Source organism: Vicugna pacos, chromosome 11 (genome assembly GCF_048564905.1).
Source record: "Vicugna pacos chromosome 11, VicPac4, whole genome shotgun sequence".
NCBI classification, from domain to species: domain Eukaryota; kingdom Metazoa; phylum Chordata; class Mammalia; order Artiodactyla; family Camelidae; genus Vicugna; species Vicugna pacos.
Window position 1 is genome coordinate 55,710,155 of NC_132997.1, and position 23,269 is coordinate 55,733,423.

A 23,269-nucleotide genomic window follows, 5' to 3' on the forward strand; every position below is an offset into this window, starting at 1 on the left:
TAACCTAAAAGGTTTATCATCACTTACTTGACAATGCTTCCCATGTAAGTTAACATGGCAAAGAAGTCTAATTAGATTAATATCTCTCTTTGAGACATTCCAGAGGCCCTCTCAAAAATCCCAAAGTTAGCGTCAGATTAAAAGGACTTCATTTAGAATTTGATTTGAGAAAATTTGTCAAAGACATCAAAAGGTTTTAAAACTCCAGTCAAATAGGACCATAGGTCACTGTGAACCAAACAGTACTTAGTTATCTGTTTAAACAAAGTGACAAAGATGTCTAAGGCAAATACAGAAAGTTAAACAGTTGTTTTAAAAAAAAAAAACTTAGCTCTTGTAATATTGAAAAAATTCAGTTTAAGCAATCAAAGGCCTGATAAAAATAACACAAGAAATTATTTTGCTAAAACATAAAATTTCTGCTTTTTAGTCAGATACTAGAAAGTAATGAAAACCCTTTTACAATTTCTTTCTCAAGAGCAGACTTTTGTTTTTTTAACAGAGAAAATCGAATTCTAACTTTGAACCAGCTTACTTTGATATTAAAACTCATTCACTTAATTAAATTCATTCCAATCTTAGCCAGCTTGACCATGCGTAAAATTCTTTTCTCAGGGTTTCTTTTTAACAAATATTCTATAATTGCCTTTTTTACATTAATATTTTTCCTTTTTTTTTTCTTTGCCTGTCTCTCTTTTTTTTCTCTTCCTTCCTCTCTCTCTTCATCCTTTCCTTCTTTTCTTCCTTCTTTCCTTCCTTCCTCTCTTTCTGTCAGAATTAAGTCTAGAAAAGCTCCTCTATCATCAGTGTTTCCTCCAACTAGGCTAAAATGTCTGCAAAGTAGGCAAAGTGTGGAAAAGTGGACATTCTTTCAGGATACATGGACCTAGGTATTCATCCATATGATTTGAAGTAATTTACTCAACTTCTCTTATTTTCTGTTTCCTTAACTATTAACAAGCATGTATAATTTATTTTGAATATTTAACAAAATAACACAGAATATCACATCATACATACTCAATAATCTGTTGCTTTTTAAAAAAACTTTTATTAGTCTTTACCATTTGACAGTATTCAAGAACAGCTGATGGATTCTAAATATTTAAATAAAGTAAGTCCCTTTTGAAAGATAAATGCATGTACTTTGCTCAGAAGACACAGGTGGGTGATTAGTTTTCATATAAGGTGGCTCTTTAGACTTGAGGTGCTTTCTCCTTTCCCCTAAAGCTTGTCTTCTGCAGTATAATAGTATCTCTACTCTTCTTCCTGAGCACAAAGAATTTTGCTTATTGAGAATTTCCATCCTTGAATTTCCAGACTTAAAAATCAATTGACTAAAGCTTCAATGTGTCAGTGGGAGAAGGATCATATGAGTGTGTCCCTTGTCAAGTAAAACAGTTCTCAATTCTGGCTGTCTTGTAAATCCCCTGGGGGGATTTAAAAAAAACACCCATGACCATTTAGCACCCCCAGAGATTTTAATTTAATTGGTCTGGATGAGGCCTGGGAGTTCAGAGTTCTTCTGTTAATTCTAATGGGCAGCTAGAGTAGGAAACCACGTAAGTGTCTCTAATGGTTGGCCTTTAAGAGTCAATCACTGGATAGGCAAATGGGTGGGATATGAAAGGAGGTAAGCTGAGGTTTTTAATAGTGCAGCTCTAATTCCAAACCAGTATTGACATGGAAAATCATGAATTGTGCTTAAAATGTGCTGGATAATTTTATTTCTGAAGTAATTCTGCTTTGTCTAGATACTTATAAACTGTAGCTGAGGCTTCTAAACTCACATATAATCTTAAAAATATTGAGAAATGAAACATGGATTAAACATTAAGTTTCCTTTTTTTGCCCCAAAGCAAACACCACATTGAAATTTGGGGATGGCGCTTTAAGCTATAGAGAGATAACAAGTCACTGTGTCTCTGAACATCCACGAAAACTGAACTCTGAAGGTATTATCTTCCCCAGGGTACCCAAGTGTGCTTCCACCTCCCTGTCTTCCCCTCATGCACACTCATATACTGGAGGAATCTTGAGAGGCTGCCTGAAAACTCAACAGCTTTTATGTGCAGAATACTTGAGTTTTTGATTTTCTTGAAAGTGAAAAATAAAAGTGAATTTTGGTTGTGTTTAACATCTTTCATGCAATGTATCCCTGATGTTATAGGTTTACTGAATTTTTGTCAATAATAAATACATTTATAAAACTAATTAATGTCAACTAAAGAAAGAATGAAGAAAGATGAGATGAAGTAGGATACTTTCACTGAAAGTGAGGGTCAAAAACAGAGTTTGAAAAGACAAGTAAAGGACCTATTTGGGAGTGCTCTGTTAGGGCTGCTTCTTTGACTAGAAATGGAAAGGCTATTCAGAGGGAGGAATGGCAGGCGATGTACACTGAAGAAGCAAAATAGGTTGAGAAAGAAACAAGCACATTTGAGGCAGAAGGTATAGAGAGCAGAGCAAATTTATAAAGTGTATTAAAATCAGGACGTGCCATTTGAAGCTTCCACCTGAAATGAATGGATTAACGAATGTGATCAGTTATCCCACCTACAGACAGCCTATAAAATTCCTTAGCCAGGGAAAATATCGTTTTAATCAGTCACACAAAACAACTTTCCTCATGTACCCAGTAATAAAAAGCTTCATCAAGGTGATGGATGGGAAGAGCAGAGTGTGTGTAACACTGTAGAATATTGGAAAACTTTTACATGCCATTTACTAACTTGACTTTTTTTAAAATATGTTTCCCATAGAAATGAAAATGTTTATGCTAAATTTCTAGATGAGAAGGATGCTACATATTCCCAAGAGAGAGTTTTAGGGCGTGATGTGTGTAGCCTAGCCACAGCATTGTGTCTTAACTTTGCTGAGCGATGTATCTAGGAAGTTTTTCATGCTAAGCAAACTCCAGAGGTTTTAAGGACCCCATTACTTATGTCTGATGTTGAGGGTGGGCTCTACGGTCTCCTCCTTTCTAAAGTGGGCAGGGGCAGCAGAGAGGGAAACTGAGAACAGAATTTCTGCAAAGGAATATCAAGTAAAATCAGTACTATCTTTTTAACGTTTTCCAGTTTTACCCACCCCGCTCCTTCTATGGTACGAATATTAAAGGTAAAACCAAACTAACAAAATGCTTGCTTTATCTGAAAGAAATTTCTATTTTGTTAGCCAGTCTTTGAGAAACTTTTATTCCACCAAGAAATTTTGTGTGCACAGCTGCTTTGTGGTATTTAGAGGAAATAATTCTTACCTGAAACTTAGGTTATTTTTCTGGACCAATGCCAACTTCATTTATTCTATAGTCAGATGAATTTGAGTTTTAATAAAATATATTTGTTTAGGTGCCAAACCAAGCTGACAAGTACTTACATTCATTGATGTGACCAGCAAGCCTATTTTCCAGTCTTCTTTTAATATCAACAGAGAAGTCTTATGGTCTGGTCTTCATTTATGAGCTGGATGAGCCTATTTTTCTAGTATGTGCATTTTTTAAAGTAATTTTTAATTACTGGTTTAAAGTTAGTCTCTAGTAATCTCAAAATTAATCTCCTTACTTAATAAAGCAGAAAATAATGAGCTTGAATCTGGGAGTCCATCATACCAGGGTATGAGTCTACTTAACTGCTATACCATAGCTATCCAAGTGGTCTTGTCCAGACTATTTAACTTCTCTGAGCCAAGATTTCCTCATCTGTGGAATGGGGTAGTGGTGATAATGTCTGTTTGTTAGGACTGTTACAAGAATTAAGTTAGATAATGCACAATGATGCTAACTATAGTGCCTGGCCTGTAATGGCAATCATGCATGTTATCTACCACTGTTATTATTGTTACATTGTTGTTGTTTATTGACTAGTCAAGTACACATTCAGTATCTTTGAAATTACCACATTGTTGTTTGTAGAGTGGGCCATTCTGCTATTGAAAGTAAAATAAACCATTTGTTTTTTCTTGAAGCTTTAAGGTAAGACAAACCAGTAGGACAGTTTGAGGAATTAGCTTTATTTAGATTTTATTATTTCTGGTAAGAATGGTTCAGTGTGCTTTATTGCTCATCAAGCCACCCAAGGACCTGGCACCATCAGTTGTCATCATGACATGTGCCTATCATGGTAGAGATGCTGTACTGAGGGAAGAGGTACAGTCCCCAAAGGTGTGGGCTTTGGCATCAGAGACAACAAGTCTATGTGACCCTGCCCCTTATAGAGGTTTAATGACACCCCAGAGTCTCTGATTTTAATTTTGAACATCTTAATAGTGGAGATAATAGTAGAACCTACTCCACAAGGTTTTCTGTGAGGATTTAAAGAGACAGTATGTATCAGACTCTTAGTGGAATGCCTGGCATATGTGCTTGATGCATGTTGCCTCAACCAAAGCAGTCACGGCAATAGCACCAACAATGGTAATGACTCAGAGGAGGAAGATGTGACGTCACTGGAGCGGAGATGGATTTAGCCTACAAGAATGAGTAGGGTTAGAATGGTGGGGAAGAACAGAAAGAGTGTCATTGTCATGGTAGAGACCACAGCCAGAATTTATAAGGTGAAAAAGCCAAGAGGAGAGGTTTCCAGTAGAAGGTACTGTATTATCTTTATATTTAAGAGGACTTTGCATGCAAGGCTTAGGGGGTAAACTTTAATCTTTCTGTTCAGTTTTAAACTTTTACCCCATACGGGTCATCATTTCTGAACTAGACATCCTGGTCTTCTGAATAAGTAAATCTGAGATAGGACATGGGGATGGGCATTTATAACAAGGCATCTGGAAGGTTCTATCGCAGATGATTTACAGATCACAATTTGAGGACATTCCTTTAAAAAGTGTAGGTAATCAAGAAAGGAGAGATTAGCTTTATAGTGATTAACTGTGCCTCATAGGTGCTCTTAAAACTGTACCCTTGGCCTAGGGGACATATTAAAGAATAGATATGGTACTTAATTACAAGAAATACAAATGAGGACTATACTGGAAAAATGTGTATTTGCAGCAATAAGTACCAGCAAGTAAAATTTACCTAAGGGAGGAATGTGAATGTCTGGATTAAAAGCTCTACTTAAATGTTGTTACCAAAATACAGTGATGATTAACATGCATCATCAAATGATACCTCAAATCATCTGATGTCTACTGGGTTCTTTAAGGACATAAATGTAAGGAACAGGACCTAGACCTGGAATTAGAAGTTTAGGGCTTGAATTGTAATTCAGCCACTCACTAGATCTAAACTCAGAGAGCTGACCAAATCCTCTGTGTGCCTCAGCTTCCCTGGGTGTCTGATGAAGAAAAGAATCCCTGCCTTGTACAGGGGCCTCACAGAGAAGTTGTGAGGAATAGGGGACAGTATCCTAAAATGTGATTGTACACCTCTTCATACATTCGAAATAATGAAAATCCTCTAAGTGCTGTGAAAAAGGAACAAAACAGGGTGAAGGTTTAAGTGAAGAGAAAACCCAATCTAGGAGAGGAGGCAGGGAATCAAGAATGACTTCATGGAGGTGGTAGCATTCCAATGAGTCCTGGAGAATGGATTCCATGTGACGGAGGTTGATAGGAGGTGTGTGGGCATTTCCAGTGGTGGGGAAACAGCATGAACAAATGACTGAAGCTCAGGAATGTAGAGGCTCTAAGGGTTATTGGGAGTGAAGGTAGTTTCGTTTCAATAGATACTAGGTGTAAGTAGTTAGAGAATCTGGGGGAATCTGATTTTTATGAGTAATAGCATACCATACTGCTTTTATAACATATTTAATATACTTTCTATCCATTTTCACTCTGTGGCATATAAAATTCTTTCTTTCAACTGCGTATTATTCCAGATAGGATAATTAATTTATTTGAGCATAGATGTTTCCTTGATGCTATGAAAAATAAATACACTATCATACCTAGGGAGACCAACTGTACAAGTTTGCTTGAGTCTAAGGGGTTTCCTAGGATATGGAACTTTCAGTGGTAAAACTGGTACAGTCAGTTTCAGGCAAACTGAGATGGTTGGTCACCCTAATACCTGCTTATAGCACATTCCCAAAAGCTCTACTTTGGGTGCAGTAGGGGATTTGCTGTTCGAAAGTTGGTTCTGATTAAAGGTAAGCTGGAATTTAATTTTGAAATGCTTTGAATTTCAAGTCAAGGGTATTTTATTTATTTCTGTAAGAACCATGTTACCATCAAATGCTTTTGAACTTGGGAGTGATATCATTACGTAGTATAACATTGATTTGACAGCTGTGTAAATGATGAAATTGTAATAAGAAAGAGAGAGACTTCTTAGCACTTGGTTTGAGTCTCTTGGAAAAGCCCAGATGAGATAATTACTATACTATCGATAGGTTCTGAGCAAGGTAGAGTCATCTTTTGGGAGATGCCAAAAAATTACTTTAATAATCCAGTTGTAAAATTTGGGTATTCAGTGCCACAAGGGTTATACAGTGAAGAAGTAAGATGGTTGATCTGGTAGAACATTTGGGGGAAGAATTAATATAAGGAGAGATTAAATTTGACCTTTATGCTGGTGATTGAAATCAGTCTTGCTCATTGTTAACTGTCTTTGCTACAAAATGTTGGTACTTCGCAAAACTCCTGGTCACAAGTTAAAATAATTTTCTGATATCTTAGGTTGATTTCTTCCTCAAAGCAGACCTTGAGGTTAGGATGTAAATGCAAGTACTTTATTTGGGATGTGATTCCAGGAGAGAGTAAGTGAGACAGTAAGAGAAAAGCCCAGAAGGGTAAGATCAAAATGGTCATTGCTGTGGGGATGTGAAGCTCTGAGTCCTGAACATCATTATAGCATATGCCTTAGAGTTAATCCCACATGAATGGCAAGGAAACTCATGTAATTATTCTCCAATTCCCCTTGGTTATTGGCTGATAGATGTTTCCAGAAGTATTAATTCCATGATTTCTCACTATTCACTATTTCATTGCTCATTAGCTAGAAATTCAGTTCCCATCACTTGTATCTTTTTGGCTGAAGTCTTCCTCTGTCCATGAAGCTTGCTGGAAGTCCCAGGGAATTAGAAACTTTGCTTCTACCAGGGACCACTCAACTCTCAGCCCCTCTGTGGGATACTTGTAAGACATGTGTTCCACCCCGTTTCCCAGAGCTTTCCAGCAGAATTAGGTTCAAGTTACCCGAAGTGGTGATTTACTTGATAATCTTCACAGGCTCCCTCCCATTCTTGGTCTCAATCCACCACTCTTCTACCTGTGCTTGATAGGGTCACCTCCAACATTAACTACCTGCACTGGAATCTTTGTTCCAAGATCTGTTCCTGGAGAATCCCAGACAAAGACAGATACAACATTACTTTTCACTTTTTAATATGAATGAAATGTTAGTTTCTGAAACCAGTTATAGGAGGATGATGTTTTATCCATTTTTAAGGACAATTGTTAAGGAGAGAACCATCAAATCATTTGTAAGGATTGTTTCAGGTATAGTCTGACTGGGGGAAGAATGCACTGGGCAGCTTCACATGGCATTGCTAAGCTCCGCCTCTACTATTTCATTTTAACAATGACCAGATCGCAACTGGTAGGGAGACGAAGAAGGAAATACATATACTCAAATGTTAAAATGATGTCACTGTTTATAACAGGTAGCAAGGCATCCTAATTCATTCCTATTTCGTATATAAAATGTGGATCTTAAAACCAAAAGATGAGGAACGTGTTCTTTAAAGAGAAGTGTGAAGCTCTGGGAGTTGTATAACTGCCTCATCACTTACCTGCTTAATGGCTATAGTTATGATTTCAAAAAGGAACTAGATACCTAGTTATTTTGCTGAATGTTAAAGAACAGAGCAGACTACACAAGAGCTTGTTTTTAGTAGGTAAATGTCAATGTGCAATGGAAAATAACAGATTATAGTTACCAGGCCCTCACTCTATGTTTTAATATTAATATGCTGCCATGTTTCTAGGACGCATTGTTTCAGAAAATTAGTCTCAGGTTTCCGTATTTTAAGAGAAGATGATTTCATTAGCCATGGAATGTCTATTTCTGTTACTGCTAAGGGGAGCTCGAGACCTTCAAATCATAATTGAAATATTCCATTGATGTGGTTGCTTAGCAACAAACTTTTATATAAGCGGACTAATCATTTTGCTTAATTTTTTGTGACTTTAAACTTTTTAACCTGTTTTCAGCAGATCACCCTGCTGTAGAATGTGTATTTTCCTTTATAGCTTTAAATGCATATTTGTATGTGAGATGTATATTTCATAGATCATGGCCAAAATTTAATTTTCTTTGTACTTTCTCCATGGACCAGGTTAACCTGGCGTCTTTGGAGTTAATGAAAATTTCATGACTTGCAAGACATTTTTTTTAACTTGGAAAACAACTCAGATTATGCTAGGGTTGTTAAGAGCAGCAATCAAGTTTGTTGTTAATTAAAAATGACAGGCCCTGGGTCTCACATGTGCTTTTTCTCCCAACCTCCTCCTCACTCTTTGAGCCTTTCAACTCCCATTCACAGTCTCTGTAAGGAGAATATAACCCTCAAAGACCCAACATAATTAACAACTGTTTCTTTGGTGAGTTGCTAACATTATAGTAGCAAAGTTCTTCATTCCTTTTCTTATCAGTGTGTAACTTTTCCATCCAGTTTCACGAGGAGCTGTGGGTTTAGTGGACAGTGTATGAGCTCTGGAGTCACATGGACTTTAGTTGAAGTCCCTGCTGCACTGTTTATTCTTTGGATAACACTTTGCCTAAATTAGTTTATCCTTCTGAGCCTTAGCTTCCTCATGTACACAAGGACCATGGAGATACATCTTATAGGGCCATTGTGAGAATTAGAGATGATATGTAAGGAGTGCTGTCTCTAGATGCAGGTGCTCAAGAAAAGGCAGAAGTGCAACCGAGGTAAAAGGTGTTTCAGAGATCATTTAGGTCAAGCTCAGGATAGACTGTTGCACTATGGATCAAACATGATGTAGAGATAAATCCACTGTTGTTACTCCTGCACTTGCTGGTCAGTGCATCTTTCCTACCAAAATATATCCTTTCAGAGAAAGATAATTATCATATGATATCACTTCTATGTGGACTCAAAAAAATGGTACAAATGAACTTATTTACAAAATGGAAACAGACTCACAGACATAGAAAATAAACTTATGGTTACCAAAGGGGAGGGGGAGTAAATTAGGAATTTGGGATTAACAGACACACACTACTATATATAAAATAGATAAACAACAAGGACCTACTGTATAGCCCAGGGAACTGTATTCAATATCTTGTAATAACCTATAATGGAAAATAATCTGAAAAAGAATATATATATATTCAGTTATATGCATAACTGAATCACTTTGCTGTACACCTGAAGCTAACACAACATTGTAAATCAACTATACTTCAATTAAAAAAAATTTAAGTGTTTTCTGAACCAAACCGTGAAGGATGAACATTATGGAATACATGCACCTACATTTTTATAAAATGTTACACATATACAAAATTAAATTTTCACTGCCCACTAATGACTTAATTTAGAATAGCTGAAAGCAAAGAAGCCCCTTACAGTGTGATGGTTTGTAGTTGTTCCTACAAAACAAAGCTCCTAAGGCTGATTTAACTTTAGTTGTGCACAAGAGGACACGGCTGGAAAATACAGTCCTACAACTTTGATCAAATTGCAAGTAAGAAAAGTCAGTCTACTGGGAAAAGCTACAGTTTTTATTGAACATACAGCCTCTATAGCAGAGGTGCTTATTTGCCTGGGGGAATCCTAATTTTCTAGCTCTAAGATATACATTGTATGTCTTCAATCAACTTACTCTGTTTTTCTCTTATGTGTCTCACTGATGACAATTCTCTTAGCAGAACTTGGCTAGGTAGGTGGGGCAGGGTGCAAAATGAGTATTTCTGTCTTGGTTTTAGTCAAGCTACTTCTGATAAATCCCTTTCAATCATCCTGCACATATTTTCTCCACACTTCTGTCCATCTGCTACCAGGAGAAAATCTGTACCTCTACACCCAGATGGAGAATCACCTCTCACATCATGGCTGATGAGCTGTAAACTTTGGATGGTATTAGTGGATTGTTACTTTACATTAGTGCATTTATTTTTATTACCTCTTTACAACCAACCTACAAAGTCAATGTTATTATCCCATACTGCAGATGAGGAACACGAGGTTTGGCAACAATGACATACCAGGACAGAACAATCCTTGATAGGATTGAACAGTGAAGACATTGTCAGAAGTGGACCAGACCTGACAATGGAGTAACCCAGGAGGGATTCTTACTTACCTCCCATGGGCCATTTATGGTGAAAATCACATCACTGGCTAGGTCCAGCTGGTTCCACTCCCGCAGAAGCTTCAGCTGCCCATTCCAGTTTTCCTTATCTTGTTCATTGGTGCTGAAGGCTGTAAGAGGACAGGGAAAAAATCAAGTCCGAACACCCAGAAATAAGAGAGCCAGACCATTCCATATGGCCAGTTGTCAGAGCCATTTATTAAAGGAGATTCTAAGCATGCTCTCTTAGAATCAGACGCTCAGAGCTGTAATTACCTGACAGTTTATTTTTACTCATTCTTATCCATATTCTGTTATGTCCTGAAGTATATAATGAGGATCAATTTAGGCAATAATATATTTCCATTTCATATCCTAACAGTGTAACTATAGTATACTGATATTTTTCTATAGATTCAGATTCCATAAATGTTACATTTTAAGGACCACATGTGACTTATACTATACCTAAATCTAGGAAATAATGAGCTATATTATCATAGTGTTCTACTTACTTGTCTTTTCTAGATCTGATATTTTCTGTATCTCTACACATATAGTCCCATTTTAATCAATATTCTTACAATTAAAAAAGCATTAGTGTCCACAAGCAAATTAAACTAGATTTAATTTTTTAAACAGGTATAAATTTCAGACATCTTTATTTTATAAAGTCTTGGACTCCACCCATACTCTTATGTACTGACACAAGGCTTCACAATTTTATTTAGGTTAACAGAAGGCTATTATCTACAATTATCTGTGGCTCTACCCTTGACTTAGGAATTTGTAAAGCAAATGTTTTCAAATATTTACAACTGTTTGCTGATCTTGGTGCTTCCCTTGTGTATGGAAGTAGCTGATCACGACAAACTATAACAGTTTGATTATTGCTGTTGTGTTTAGGTGTTAATTTACCTTCTTAGTTGATGGTATCCTAATCCCTCTGTCTGAACTAAAATATTTCTTACTTTTAGCATCCATGTATTTACATCAAAATACTACTCACGTGATGGTTTTCACTGGAAAGCATTTGTTTAAGATATAAATTTACCTTGTCCTAATATAGTTGTAAGTCTCATGCATGGATGGCGTTTGTGTCAGAGGTGTTGCTAGTATGAGTTGATTTGTTTGGCTAGCTGGAATTGGAAGGGAAACACACATTTCACTTTGTTTGAGGACTTCCCGAGCTCTTGTGACAATGAACTGTGAAGGAAGCCCGTGGCTTCTCTACTTGCCAGCAGTCCTAAGACATTGTTTTGGAACACAGCTTCTTTGATGGAAATCATCAACACATATTACACTATACAGCTTTCTGGTGCATAACTTATGTGTGCAGTGCTTCCAGAAATCCTCTGATTTGAGACTCTTTCCCAGCTCTTTGCTAGCTGTTCCATTGGTGTCATTTTTTAGGTATTTCTGTTCCTATGTCATCTGGAGAACCTAAATTTCTTCCTGAAATCATCTTTAGTGTTTGCAAAAGAAAGTCTCTTTTTAGGGTTCTGTCACTATCTACTCTTCTGAATATCTTCACTATTACAAAAAGTGAGGAAAATAATTCCCATTCCTTTCTAGCTATGCCTTTTTTCAAACTCAAATCATGGTCACCTTCACCTAACCCTGCCTACAACCCCTACTGCTAGTGAAATTACTACTTTATGTTGCTATTCCTGGATGGTATAGCCTGGTATAAGACCTATAACAAGATTTTCTTTTTACCTTTTTTTAAAGGTATTAAAGGTATTAATTTAATGTCAGGACAGTTATTTCCCCCAATTCTTTAACATCATTATTACTTCTATTAAAAGAAATAAAAAAGAAAAAAAGCAAGAAAACCCAGAAGAAATTTTGTTGTCTATTTCTTATAGCACAGGGAACTATATTCCACCTTGTAGTAATCTATAATGAAAAAGAATATGAAAACAAATATATGTATGTATATGTATGACTGAAACATTATGCTGTACACCAGAAATTGACACAATGTCGTCAACTGACTATACTTCAATTTAAAAAAAAAGCCCAACAATCTTATATCCCTTGCAATACAGTAGAGTGGTTAAAGGCAGTTGCATTCAAAGTCTGGCTCAAGATGAAATCCTAAATTTGCCCACTTATTAGTCCTGTGACTTTGGAAATGTTACTGAACCACTATAGTCCTCACTTTTATCATTTTTCACAGGGAAGATAGGAAAATCAAGTAAGAGTAACATAATGACTGGCACAAATTAAATCTACAAATTGTAGATATTTTTATCATTATAGTCCATAATCTCTTATCTATAGTTTTAAAACCCCAAAAGCTCTGAATACCAAAATATTTTCATAAATTTAGTGCTGAAACTTATTTGTAAGAAAACATTAACCTGAATAGATTTGAGGCTACTTATATTTTATTTAGTGTTAATACTCATTCATTTTTATGTGGAAATATTACTCTTGTTGGTTTTGGGGTATTGTGATATACACAGATTACCTTTCTAAAATCCAAGAAGTTCTGAATTCTGAAATACATATGATTTCAAGGATTTCTTAAGAAAATCCAGAATATGGCATCACCATTTCTTTTATTTCACTCAGAATTTGCTTGTTATTCATAATGGTCCCTAGGATGTCATAAAAAATCACTGCTGTGATTTGCTGCAGGTCAGTGCATACACATTGGCATATTCCCCTTTCCCAGAGATCCTGAGAGCATTTGAAATAACAATGAGCTCTCTTCTATACTTTTGCTGGCATTCTTGTCACAAGGTTTTCATATGAGTCATTTAATAGAAAAAAAATTGTCATAAGTATGAAAACTGAGTTGCTTCATACTGCAAAAATTCTAATTTTTGAATATTCTTTGCCTTATTTATGGTACTTGAAAAGGCAGGATATCTCTCTTGTACATTGTTCTCTTTTGAGGAGTCTTGTGGAGCAGAATCCCTGGACATGGGATTCAAGAGCTTTCAATAGCCACAGGCAAATGAGTATAATTTTAATTGCCCTCAGCTCTTTGAATTACTTAAAGCATGCCATGAAAACCAGAATTCCTTTCTTTCTCTGGTTGCTGTTTTTGTTTGTTTTTTATTTTTTCTCCTTGACCATCGTCTTTGGCTCTTTCTCTTTTATACACTTTGTTTCTGGTGGTGTTTATTGTCAGAAGGTCATTGTCTTCATTCATTTAACCTTAATAGGAAGATGTAACAGTTAAGTATTTCTGCATAACAAATTACTCCAAATTTAGTGGCTTGAAACAACAAACACTGTTATTGGGTAGTTCTGACTCAGGCTCTCTCATGAGGTTGTAGTCAAGATGTCAAGTGGGTCTGCAGTCATCTGAAGGCTTGACTGAGGCTGGAGCATCTTCTTCCAAACTTACTCACATGGCTGTTGGTCAGAGGTCTCAGTTCCTCTCCATATGGGCTTCTCTGTAAGCACTAATTTGAACTTCCTTACAGCTCGGCAGCTGACTTAAAAGGGCAAACATAGAGAGTGATAGGGCCACAAAAGCCATATCATCTTTTATGAGCTATCATCAAAAGTCACACAGCATCATGTCCACCACATTGTTTTGGTCCAGATGGTTAAGAGAATGGGAAATAAACTGTCCCTCTAATGGAGAGTGGCAGAATTCTAAGAGAGAATGTAGAAATGTGGAAATGTTGCTGTGGCAGAATTTTTAGAAAATATTATTGGCCACACTGTGGATTTTCTCAGTCACAGAGTACTCAAACCACACAAGATCTATGGAGATCCATTTAGTCCAGGATTAGTGGTAGAAAGAAGGAGTAGAGTGAGGGCAGGACCGCTGGTCAGCCTTCGGACAGCAAAGGTAAATAGCTAGCTTTTCTGCTAGTTCTGTTTTAGCCACCATCTTTTTTGAATTTACTCCCATTTGATGAGGCTGGCTGAAGACATAATAATGTAAAGTCGAGAAATGCATCTTCCTACTTGGTTTTCTTACTTATAACTTCTTTAACCTTATTTCCTAGGGAGATAATTAGATATTAGATGTGAGATCATCATTTTTTATGACTCAGCTGGAATGACCTGAAATTTACATTAAAAAGTGATTTTTTTTTCCCCCTGGGCTAAGTGCTGATTAGAAATGACTGATATGAGATCACACTATATACTTTTTTCAAAAATCTAATTTTTAAATGTAAGTGAAATAGAGGTCAATTACAGAAATAATGTATGAGAAAACTGCAGAGGGATAATATAATTACATCATAGAATTTCTTTGAGTGAGATATGCTATGTATATCTATGGACATAAAGGATATGCTTTGATCTAGAGTATGAATGAAATCCATCAGGAATGTGGTTCTTTAAGAAAATTTATAGAGAGAAATGGTCTCTCTCTAATCTTAGTCTTTTCCTCTCAAACTAGAACTAAGTATGATGTCCCATTTTAACATTTCTGTCCTGAGATGAAAGGCTCTTCCAAGAAGCCATGGGGGTTCCGTATCTTAAGTTTGCCTGATTAAATGAAATGTTGTATTTTGAAGAGGTCTTGTTGTTTACCAGGAGGACAAGGCAAGTGAAGGACTAGGAAGAATCCGTATCTCTGCCATATTAATCAAACTGTCTAGTTAGGGTGTCCATATTGCTGGTGATTAATTCCGTCCTTGATTGACAAAAGCTGCACTAACATTTCTTTATATGTCCTTTGCTACCTATCAAACACTTCATCCAGAGCCCTCACTAATGTATTCTGTGCATATGTAATTTATGTCTGTGTAAAGCATCTCAGAACAAGGTACACAGCCCACATAGTAGCTACTAGAATTTTAAGCTGTGCAGGAAATTGTAAAAATATATGTTAAACTAGGAAAGAAAAGCAGATGAATTGATGAAAGGGAAATCCCCTCATACAGGAATATTGGAATCTTTGCCATTTAGAAACCTGTCAGTTGTTTACTAAGGAATGTCTAAAAAGGGGGTAAAAATTACCCTAACAGGTTCATTACTTTGGGACTGAGGACAGTTGGACATCAGCTTCTGTGCCTTTTATTTAATTGGCATTGCTGTATGCTGTATGTCTGCAAAGTTTATCTTCCCATTCCTGTCTCTCAAGACCCCTAATGGCATCGACCCATCCTCAACCCTGTGACTCCTGATTTCCACACACTCCCCATCACGTACAGTCCTTTAGTCCTTTTTCAGGATGACTTTCCTGCTTTCTCCAGGCTTTAGCTCATACTGTTCCCTCTTTGTTCTTAGGAGCAATGCAACATTTATTGAGTATATGCTATGTACCATGACTGACCAGTGAAAGAAACAAGTCTCTGGTTTCAAGAAAGCCAATACTTGGATTTCTAAACTTTCACTTTTGAAGATGCAAGTAGCTCAGTTTGGGTTATATAAGAGTCAGTTTTTAAAACATTAGTATACTTTGTTTTAATCAGATTGATTACCATATAAAAATAATAATAACCACACCTTATAATTCTATACTACTTTTAGAATTTTAAAAGAAGATATTCCTGTTATCTCATTTGATTCTGTGACAGCTCTTATTTCTTATTTTTCTTTTTATATTGTAGATTAATACATTAAAACCCATACAGTGTATCACAGAATTATAACCTAGTAAGTATATTCTGGATGTGGGACTAGAACCCATATGCCCTGATGATTAGCTGAGTTTTCTTTCCACTAAACCACACCTTTTCATTTAATTGTTATCTAAAATCAGTGCACTAAAATAAAGGAAACTGGAACTGCAAGAAGGCAAAAATAATTTCAGATCTTAGTATAATGTTAGAGATTACAATAGTTATGAGTAGAGGGCTCTGTGTCATGGATGACAGTGTGAGATCAATGATGTCTGTGGCCCAGGGCTAAGGTACCAGAGTCAACCTTATCGATTAAAAAGGTTGCTTAGGATCAGCCCTGAATTTCAATGACAGAAATAGAAGCTTTCCCTTTTCTACCTCCTTTTACTTTTGAAATTTATCTATAATATTTCCTGCTCCTAAACCCCCAAACTTAAGGCCAACACTACCTGTAGTTCTGGTTTTCTTTTACAGGTGGGTTACATTAACTTTTGTGGATCAGTATGGGGACACAACCACCATGTATATATAATCTTGGTCCTGTGTAATAAGTCATCTTTCATTCCTGGTAATCTGTTCTCAAGTGAAATGTTCTCCCTCTCTTTCCTTTGTAAACAAATGCTGTTCTTAATTCAGAACCTACCTTATATCATTCTTACATTGTTTTAGGTGGACTTAGATTCCTTTAGTTTGTTGACTGAATTCCTAACTTCTGATAGTTTATCTCTCGTTGTCTTTCTGCCTGGTAAAAGAAAGATCAAAGGAAAAGAAATGATTGTGGTGAGGTTACAAGGGCTTTCTACCAAATATTTCTGGTTATTCCCTTGTACACGTTTCAGGACTGCTCTTCTCTCCTCTTATGAAGTTAGCTATGGTCACGTGACTTGCTTTGGTCAGGGAAATAAGTAGTGGTGAGGTCTGAGCAGAAGCCTGGAGAGCTGGTCTGTGATTTGCCATGTTGTTTCCTTCCATAAGGGTGATGACCGAGGCCCTAGGTTGGTGGCTGTTCCATCAGACCCCATCACCAGTCTCCAAAGAACATGGGATGTGATGGAGAAATAGATGTTTGTTGTGTTATGCCCCTGAGATGTGGGGGATATTTGTTACTGCAATGAACCCAGCTGATCTGTCTTGTCTAAATTCTAAACTGTCAAAATTATAAAACTAACTAAAGAAACAGTCATCAAATCGTTAGAACACAAAACAAAAAAAACACCTCCCACCAAATAAACAACAACAACAACAACAACAACAAATGCAAAACTCACCTTGGTAATCAGAACCATAAAATCTTTCAATGTTATCCTCCTGGGGCTAGAAGTAGCTCAGTGTGGTATAGTCAGTTCAGGATAGACAGGTGAAAGGTCTGCATTGATATTTTGTTGTGTATCAGTTATTGTAGCACAGATGTAAATATTCCTTTAAAGTAATAATATGAGATTGCTTTATTATTATTATTTTTTAATTTAAAGATGTTAGGTCAATTTACCAAACAAACTGCCCTTTCTAGAGTTTTTTAAATTGACTTCCTCAAAGGCTCTAATCTCTACCCTTACACCCTGGGTGTGCTGAACTGAAGTGTAGACAAAACTGTCTACTCAGGAAGAACTATACTCGGATTCCTATAACCCTCAATGGCCCTTCTGCCACCCTCCCCCTTTTTTTGCTCCTACTTTCTGATCATGCAAGTAGAAAGGCAGTGATTAGATTAAAAGAAGGAAATGATTGATCACCACAGTTAAAGATGCATGACTTTGACCTGAATATTAGCCACATCGAATGCCAGTAATTTGAAGGGAGAAAACTCTGTCATTGTCAATCATCAAATGTCAAATGTCTAAAATTACTTGATGTTATGAGTTTTTGAGTTTAATGGGAATCCTTCACCTTCCCTTTAACCTCTATTTTGGGAAATAGTAACAGAAGGCATTTCAAAATGAGATGTATATTTACATTGGGACTTTGCCATTTTCTAGCTTTTTTACTTTGGACAAGTTATTTAAACTCTTGAACTTCAGTTTTCTCATCTGTGCAGATAAAACCTACTTCAAAGGGGATAAGGTGTTCAACACACCAAACCTAGCACTCGCCACATAGCAGACATGAAAATGTCTTCTTTTTCTTCTCCTCAACCCCAGACATATGTTATTATTTAAATGACATTTTAAAGTGAAAAAAATACAGAAATTGTATTTATAAAAATATAACGGCTATTGATTTTACATTGTTAACATATTTTATACTAATATATTTTTAAAATTTCCTTAATATAAAAATATAACAGCTATTGATTTTATGTTGTTAACTTATTGTATACTAATATATTTTTTTAATTTCCAAATGTTAGACTGTGACTCTGTTTTGAGCAGAAGGAAAATAGCAAACTTAACACCAAAGGAAATTAAATGCAAGTGGATAAATTGTTTTCAGTACAAAAATATAATCTAAGATAAATGCAAAAGCTTTCCTCCTATACGCCCCTTTGTCTTATAACAATTATTCATAAAGCCCTGTGCAATACTGGCAGAGTAATGAGTCTATTTCTGTGGAGATATCGTCATTTCTATTCAGCTTGCTGGTTCTCAGGGGTATTGTGAATTGCTTTCCTAGTTTGAACACGTAGTTCATGAATCTCAAAGGAAAAAAATGTATAAGGAGTCAATAACTAACAATTTACCTTTTGATATCTAGACAACTGTTAAAACAGTTTGAAAAAACCCTAAAGAAACGAAATAGAAAGAAATGAAAATTGAAATATTTATTTGTGGAAATGTCTACACTTTTTTAGTAACACATCCTTCCTAAGATGAAGATAAAAATGCAGCTAGGGAGGTTGTGATGAAAATCATGAACTGTTACTGCATATTCAGATGCATAGCCTTTGTGTTCTGACCAGTCTCATGTTTTTATGGGGCATGAATGGCAGGAGTAATTCATAGGGAATACCAGCAATTCTGGAGGACTAGGTGCAGACCCACGATTGATAAACGGCTGGCCCCTAGACAGGATGCACTTTGTAAGAGCTCCAATTTGAATCTTGTAGAAGCACATTTTCTCTCCAGCTTCCCACAGTGTCAGTACCTCTCTGCCATCTTCCAACATTGCTTCTGCACTCATTCCCATTATCTGGCTCAGATTTGGGATATCTGAATTGAATCACATCGTCTCTTCTGTTACAAAGGGATGGGTGTCTCTCTTGCTATTGATGGCCAGCTTCTGCCCTTATCCCGAACCCCAGCTCCTCTCGGCCACTCAAGTACTTTGCTCCTGCAGTTACTCCCTCTTTCTCCTGCTTCATCAGTATCTCACTTTTTATTGGAATTTTCCATTTTACATAAAAACATGTTCTATGTTCTCCCACATCCATGAAAACAGAATGTCCAATTTTCCCTTGACCTCATGCCCTGCATCTGTCTCTGTTTTATTTGGGTGCTTAGTGTCCCCTGCCAAATGCTGGGCAGCCTCCACCAGGAAATTATGCCTGATGTTGGCATGAATGACACATGGGCACCAGGAATATATGAGATAAGCTTTATTATTCACACAATAAACAACAAAAGGATTCCCCCAGGAGAAAGGCTCAGGTTTGGTCTGGACTGAAGCAAGAGCAAAGACGGGTGGGGTGGGGTGGGGAATCTTGAGGGCTGGATGGGGTTTGTGTGGGTTCGACTTTCCCTGCAGCACCAAGAGAGGGAGGGAGCAAGTGGGCTTTCTTATCCACTCACCCAGATGTCAGGCATAGGGTCCGGAGGAGGGTTGGGATATAAAAGCTATCAGGAGTCAAATATCAAAAATGGAGTCTTTTTATTATACTCTTTCTTTCACTCTTCTCCTCTAATATAAACTTTCTCCAAAAAGTCTCCATTTATTCACCACCACTTAACTTTTTAATGCCTTTCCAACTGCCTTCTAATTTCCAATGCTCCATCAAAAGGATTCTTGTCAAAGTCATAAGTGGCCCCATGTCACTAAATCTAGTAACAGTTTTCTCTGCTCACCTGACTAGTTGACACAGTAGTCAGAACCATCAGATCACTTCACTCTCCTGCATACGTTCTCACCTCTCTGTTTCTATGATACCACACTCCCTAGGATTTCTCCTGTCTCCCTGGTTACTCTTCCCAGTCACCTTCATGTGATACTTCTCTCTCTGACCTAAAATACTGGGGTCATTTAGGACTATGTCCTCCTCCTTCTTTTATATCAACCCCAAAGTCATAGATACCATTTCTTTTTGTGGCTTTAAATATCTATATGCCAATGCCAGTTTATATCTCCATGTAGATGTTTGTATAATTTCCAGGCTTAAATCTTGAAAATTCTATATGGACTTCTCATAGACATCTGAAACTTAGAACTCCCTGCAAAAATGTTTGATTTCTCTCTTAAAATATGTTCCTCTTTCAATCTTTATTGCAGTGAATGACATCACTGAGCTTCCATGACTAAAGCCAGAAACCTAGATCATTATTGATTATTTCTTTCTTCCATTCCTTCGCTTCCTACATGTACTCCTTTGGCAAATTTTATTGTTCTATCCCCACATACAGCTAATCCTGCCCACCCTGTCTTATTTTTCCTCTAGAGGAAGCTGTCACCTGCTCCAAGTCATCATCACTTCCTCTCAGGTCTGCCATGGGAGCCTCCCAACTCACTTCCACATTTCCACTCCTTCTCTGCCAATCCAGCTTCTCACAGTAGTCAGAGTGATAGTTACGAAACAAATCAGATCCATCTCCCCAATGGCTTACTGACGTACTCAGAGTAAACTCCAGACTCCTTATCATGCAACACACAGTGCCCGCTGTGTAGCTGACATGTTAGGTGATTTATGCTGCATTATACACTATTCTGAGTGCTTTCCAGGTACTCATTTAATCTTCACACCAACCCTGTGACCTAAATATTATTTCTCCATTTTTTAGCAGAGGAAATGAACCATGGGGGACATTAAATAACCTGCTTAAGTGGGGCACAACTAGAAAATGGTGGAGCTGGGATTCAACTGCAGGCCACCTGACTCCAGGGTTCACCCTGTAGCCACCACATAGTACTGCTTCTCAGGAGCAAAGGCATGGACAAAGAAATGAGGCATGAAATGATGGTCATTCAACCATTCCTAAATTCACCCAGAGAAGCAAAACTCCTGCGTCTCAGGTCAGGCCTGAGAAGCTTTGGCAGCTCTCTGCAGCACAATTTTTATGCCAGCAGTAGATCTGGGTTTCAGCCTGAATGGTCTCCTTTCTTTTCCTTCAACCCAGGCATACCATTAGCACTACAGCTTGTAGATTTCAGCCTGACGGTGTTGTGCCGCTTGCAGATGGCATGGGAGGACAGCAATGCCAAAATGAGACGGAGTGCATTGCAGTGTGCTACAGAATTTCTGTGGGCAACTAGCAGAACTGAATCCACCTTCCTTGTCTATATATAAAGTTCTGCCATTGCCACCAGCATCAGTTTTTTGGCACACCTGTCAATTCCACAGCCCATTCTTCCAGGTCCTAAAATGGTTGATCATGAGTGTCAGTAAAACGCTGTCATTGAGTCTTGTTTTGTGCAGGGCAAAGTATGAATATAGACTGAATGAGAACCAGTTCCTGCCCTTAAGACAAGAGGAAGAGACAGAAGCTTTTACTAAATAAAACAAAATAAAAACATTCTCAGTTCGTGAGAATGTTATTGAAAAATGCACAAAATGTTTTCAGAGCACAGAGAAGGGAAGGGTTAATTCTTCTAGAGGAAATGGGGAGATTTCACAGAGTAGGTGATAGGCATTTATGAATTCAACAAATATTTATTGAATTCTTCCTGGGTTTTGGACTCTGGACTGCATGCATCATCTATTTCATGGGATTTATTAATTTAAGTCAAATAGGGAAAGAAAAGGTCATCTCCTGTCTGTACTCAATCTTTATTTCCCAAGACTGGGAAAATTTTGTCCAATTTGGTAATTCTGCTTGCTTACAACAACCATCTGTCTTGGTGGGGGAAGGGTAGAAATGAGAAAGGAAAGGAGAAAGGAGGAAGTTGTTTCTGCTCTGTTTTGGGGAGAGATGTCCAGAAACAAACTGTTCTCAGTCATCAGGTTCTCAGACTTCCAATAAAACTCAGACTTTTAATACATGTAATATTATTGAGGTTCATGCTAGAACATAAAACTGTAATTATTACAGGAAAATAATCCTACATGCAGGCATCAAAACATTTTGAAAATAGTCTCTTGTGATGATTTCTGTTTAAAATTTTTTTTATTATTAAATGAATAATTTGCATTTCCTCCAAACTTCTGGTATATTCCATAATTGCATAGTACCTTTGTGTAGTTGAGATGAGAAACATCTGCTATGCTCTGCTTTTGAACTAGACATAGTAGTTATTCTGGGAAAAGATCAGGAGATTAAAAAAAAAAAGAAATAACAGCAAAGACAAAAGAACAAATGAAAAAAGCCAGCTGAAGTGTGACACACTTAGAACACCATTCAAATCCAGTTCCTTACCTTCAATAAATCTTTGATTTTGTGGTAGAATGCTGGGTTTGGAGTGGTGAGAAGTGATGCAAGGAAGATGTTTGAGAAAAAGAGTCTTCTTATAAATGATATTTTTGGAGGTAATCCCATGGCTAGCACTGTTGCTTCAGTCCATGATTTTCAGGTTCATTTGTTCAGATGTGAGAGTTCCAGATCCATGATGTTGATCCAGGTTAGCTCACCTGGCTGGTGTGAAGTCCTCTTCCTGTCTCATTGGCCTGGAAATGATGTTCCTGGGCACATGATGTGGTATATTCAGTAACTTTTCAGAAACCTCAATTTTCTGAATTATGCACTGCCTTTCTCTACGTCAATGCATTGTACCCCTCCCCACAAGTATCTGTGGGATGGTCAGGAATAAAAACACGACCAGAGAGGGGAGAGTATAGCTCAGTGGTAGAGTGCATGCCCAGCATGCATGAGGTCCTGGGTTCAATCCCCAGTACCTCCATTGAATAAATGAATAAATAAACCTGATTACCTCCCCCCACTAATAAATAAATAAAAATTTAAAAAAATTTTAAAAAACTCACACAACCAATACAATATAATCTTGAATGCTATGAAGTGGTTCAGAACACTTTGGATTCAGAAAAATCTAATTTTCAGTACTAGTAGTGCTCTCACGAGTGGTGTGAACTTGGGAAAGTTCATGTCTCTGAGCCTCAGTTTCTTTATATACACATTGAGACAAATAAAATCTTACAGTGATGAGAAGACAAAACGAAATGACCCATGTAGAGTGGTATTTGTCATCTGGTTAGGACTTTGTTCAGCAGAAGGTGAAATGTGAAGGTAACATAAACCTGGGGTCAGAATCAGTCCTGATTGTTTCTACGGATGGTCCTGATTAGTCTGGCTGAGCAGGAAGAGTGACACCATGTCATGCCCCTCAGGTCCTTCTTAAGGAAACAGGCACTTACT

At 37.1% G+C, this 23,269-nt stretch overlaps 1 long non-coding RNA gene across 1 annotated transcript in view; it reads left to right on the forward strand.

Moving 5' to 3' along the window:
• Positions 1–6,010: 6,010 nt before the first annotated feature.
• Positions 6,011–23,269, forward strand: part of LOC140699799 (uncharacterized) — a 186,987-nt gene continuing 169,728 nt past the window's right edge. The window contains exon 1 of the long non-coding RNA XR_012078042.1: positions 6,011–6,098. This is a non-coding gene — a long non-coding RNA (uncharacterized lncRNA). The remainder of the gene's footprint in view (positions 6,099–23,269) is intronic.